Genomic DNA, 4,754 nt, shown 5'->3' with positions numbered 1-4,754 from the left:
CTAAGCAGCGGAACTTCAATCCGCTCCCGTTCATCGCTGCCGTGGCGATGCGGGGACAGACACAACTACCGCAAAACAGGAGCAATTAACCTGAAAATCTTCAGATTCCTTCTTTTAGACCTAAAATGATAGGAAAATACACCCCCGAGTTGAATTTGCCCGGAACTGTCCTTTAAGTATAAAGCAGTTGCATAACTTAAGAAAACTACTCTTACTGTTACACTCCAAAGATGTATGCAATCATCAGTCACATTCTGCTTCTAAATTGATGGACCAACATTGTATTTCAATGTGCATAATAAGTGCATAATAATAATAAAAAGAAAATCTCCCTCCTCTCATTCTATTTTCACGAGCGGCCCTGATACTCTTCTGTTTGTCATCTCTGTAAAGAAGTGTGTAAGGTTCAGGTTTTACAGCCGTGTGTCTGTGCATGTAAAGATCTTGTTGCTCATTAACATTAAGAAGAAGAAAAAGATGACCTTTACTTCCTAACTGGTTGTCAACAGTAAACACGGCATTCATCATCCAAGAAATAATGTTTGTTTACATTGTAGTTAATGCTGAACGCACACAGGAAGTGTGAGCATATGGACGGACGGAGACATATGACAAAGTTTAAGGCTTAAAGAGAGAGAAGAACATTTGGTCTTGCTGCAATCTGAGGAGGAAGAGAGGATCTGGACGGAGCTGAGTGTGTGGAGGAGGAGGCGGCGGCCTGGCAGAGGAGAGGAGATAATTCTCTGCCGCTGAATAGACAAACCGAGTGTTACATAAAAAAAAGAAGAAAAAATCAAACACACACAAATGAACGAGGCGCTGCCTACACACACATGTTCTGAGTCTGTGTCCTTCTGTCTCCGTCTCCTCCTCGGTTTCAGATGCACAGTGGAGGTCGGGCTGGTAGGTGTAGAAACCACTGAACAGCTTGAACAGTTTACACCACCAAGCTCTGAGGAGAGGGAAACTGAGCCAGAATGGAGAAAACATTAAGAAATCAGTTAAAATGGATTTGGATGCCATAATAAAGTGCACATACATTATCTATGCACGTGCATCAGGATTGACCCTGCAGCTCACATGAACGTATCCACAGCTTTGGACTGGACTGAGTTTGCAGCAGTGAGTCAATAAATACTGTAACAGAAATATCAGCCCAACCACACACAGAACCAGTTCCTGCACAAAATGCAATTTGTTTTTAATTTCATTTCCATCCTGTCCAGGTTGTGTGACTCACTGTGGTGCATCATATCTCTGCTGCATGCTCATTCCAGCTCTGCATCAGTCTCATCCTAACACACCTCGAAATGCACATCTAATGTCCTTTAACCACTTTCACCCCAGCGTCATGAGCTTCGAGCACATTTATCAAAAACATTTTGTGTAACATTTACCAGAGGTCAATTATTTAGGCTATAGACACACAAGCATCAACTTAATTAATCATCATTTAATTATTTTATTTTGAAAATTGACCGGATTCTCTCGCCTTTTCTGTGCCTGACTTCCTGTCTGGTACGATCTGGTCTATCCAGCTTGACAGACGGCGCTCGCGGCTCGCGTGAAAAATAGAAATGAACCGATCTGAAGCGCTGCAGGCGCGCGCACTGTGCTCCAGAGCGCGAGATGTGCGACCAGGCAGACCGGTTAACATGTGCGCCTATCTGAAACTGCCTCCGCTCCAGGGCGCTGCGCTTCGGTTCCGCATCCAGTGCGACCAGGCTGTGAGCGCTCTGAGCGCCGCAACAAAAAAAAGAAAGCGCCGAGAGCTTTTTTCCGAGCTCCATAGGATCTGAATGGAAAGTAGACGCCCAGAGCGCAAAAAGGGCATCCGGTTGACACGGCCCCTTTGCATATATGTAAAGAGAATGTATTCTATGAAATGTCAGAAGAGGTATTTTTTTCACGGCACCCTTGACGCAGTCAGACGGCACCCCAGTGTGCCGCGGCACCCACTTTGAGAAAGGCTGTGCTAGAGGTCAACACAACAAGCACTTTCTTTTGATTGGACCACTAAATACCTAGTATCAAGTTGACTCACATTGAATTATAGCCAATGGCAGCCTGAGGTTCAAAGCTTTAAAATAAACTATACTTTAGTTCATAGTAAGTAGTAGTAGCATAAATAAAAAATTTGAACTAAGTTCACGGTTCCAAAACTGAACTAGTTCATAGTTATTTTTCTTTTCTTTCTTTTTTTGAATATGTTGCTGCAAGATATTATTTTTCAAAATTATTGCCTTAGTCCTTATAGAACCACAGACAGCTATTATGTTATCAGTTTTAACCAGTAGCTATTAGTTATAGTTACTAGTTACTTTCCCCAAAAAGTAATAGTAAGAGTTACAACATGATGAAAGTAATTAAGTATTGACTGACTTGATTAACTATTGTGTTACTATTTTATAAAATTCTCAAATATGTCAAATTACTTGGACTTCCCTCTCTAACCCCGTTTATCCAGTACTAACCAACTGGGTCAGTATTCCTCCACACAGACAGGCTCTGCAATGCGATGTATCATTCCGCCTCTTCCATGCACCACTGAATAGGTGTTGCCAGATTGGCTGGTTTTTTCACTACATACAGTATTAAGGCCTGTTTACAGTGTTTTTTTAGCTGGGTTTTTGCCTGGAAGGCTCTATGAAAATCTGCCACATTCTTGAACGAAAAAGCGGAAATAGAGTACAGTTCACGTTTGCCCAAAATATGAACAAGTTCATGAACGATGGTTAATTGAACGCGTTCAGGCACAACGCTGGTCAAGGGTGTGAGTAGTACCTGCAGGTGGAGGAGCTGAAGTTGAATGTTGATGGTTTGCTGCAGAATTCAGTATTTCATTATCCATGTGAAGTCCCTGTGAAGGAGAAATGACTTTCAACACTAATATGATCAGATATGTAAATGACTGTCCTCTCTTCAAAGGCTCCTGTTCCCACACACACTGTGACCATTCAACCAGCACTTTGTTAACGCTCAGAGAGGCGGCTGGTGTCAGTGAAGTTACTCTGCTACTCTCTTGTCTTGTCTTGTTGATTACAGATGATTAAAGTTAAACGTGCAGTGTGTTTATTATAAGCAGCAGCAGAACCTGCACGTCCTCGTTCTTGGTGCGTTTCCGGTCAGGTGTAAAACTAATCTCCTTTTCCATTTGTATCTGCTGGTTCCTTTATGTTCCTAAAGCAGCTATTATCTACCAGTGTAAAATACTGTAAATCACTGCACAGAAAGCAATGTGTCTTTGATCATGAATCTTCACTGCTGAAAACGGAAATCGTGCTCAGACACACACACACACACACACACACACACAAGCTCTTGAAATTACAGTTTGTACAACCCTCTTTTCTCTCTCTGCCTGCTAATGTCATCCAAACAATATTACAGCGAGCACAAACTCAAACCGTACGTGATTCAGAGCCGCTTTTCAAAAAAAAAAAAAAAAAGCAAGGAAGCTGCGGCCATAAAGAGCGAGCGATGAAAAGTGTTCGCCCACGCCATCGACCAGAGGTGTGTGACCTTCATGACGCTGCAGCCTGACAGATGCTTGTATTGTAGCTTCCCTCAGTCAGTGTCTGTGTGGATGACTAATCGGAAATCCTCCCTCAGAATAAGAAATCTCAAATGTTCTTTACTTCATCAAGTCATTTATCTTTCACGCTGTCTGACATCCTGAGGAAGAGTTACAGCCTTCTGTCTGCAAAGAAAAAAGATCCATCTCTGCAGCATTATCAAGTCTTTTATCTTTCAATTATTCTACATGAAGTGAATGAAGCTAAACAGTCATCATCCTGCACCATGCCCATAGAGCAAACTGCTGCTGCATTGACTCATCCAGAGCTACAGTTTGTTACTCATGCACTCAACAGTGTGTCGCACAACCAGCAGCAGGTTTTTCACACGTCCTGCAAAAATATCTGAAAAGTCTGAATGCTGTGAACCTGCGCCTACCAGATCCGTTCAAGGAAGGAAGGAAGGGAGGGAGGGAAAACAAATTGTGGAAAGAAGGAATGGAAAAAGGAAGGAAGAAAGATGGAGAGAGGGAACAGATTTGTTCAAGAAAGGACGAAGAAGGAAGGAAGAAGGAAAATAAGGGAGGAAAGAAGGAAGGGAAAAGGAAAGGAAAGAAAGATGGAGGGATAGGGAACAGATCAAGTCAATTGGATCAAAAGAGGAAGGGAGAAGAAGTAAGGACGAAGGGAAGGAAGAATGGAAGGGAAAAAGGATTGTGGAAAGAAGGAAGGATGGAGGAAGGAAACAGATTGGATCAATTAAAGGACAACAGGAGGGTAAATATCCAACACAGGTGAGACACATGAGGTGATCACAGGAAGACAAGACACGGGAACTTCATACAATCAACGCACTTTAAAATACAGAGGACCATCCTTATGGAACAATCAATCGACCTACATCACTAAAATTAATATCCACACTGGCTTTGTTAAAAAAACAACTGAAAAAAATCATTCTTTAGTAAAGATTTGTAACATTTCTGGATCTGTCAATTTGTACCTTTAATTTATTTTTATTTTTCATTATGTAAATTGTTTTTTTTGTTAATTTTGTCTTTCTTTCTTTTCTATTTTTTATGTGATGAATTTCTGTATTGTTTTCTTACTTTGAAGACCACCACTGTTGTTGTTGTTTTTTACATAGAGGAGGTATTTTTATAAGCCTTTTTTTGGCTTCTATACCTCTCCTGCACAATGTTTAATTTTACTATTTTCATTGTTTATGCAGGTTAGGCT

Source organism: Trachurus japonicus, chromosome 4, assembly GCF_045865225.1.
Source record: "Trachurus japonicus isolate A0001 chromosome 4, Traja_1.0".
Classification (NCBI taxonomy): domain Eukaryota; kingdom Metazoa; phylum Chordata; class Actinopteri; order Carangiformes; family Carangidae; genus Trachurus; species Trachurus japonicus.
The sequence above is the reverse complement of the archived record's forward strand: the minus strand, read 5'-3'. Positions refer to the sequence as shown.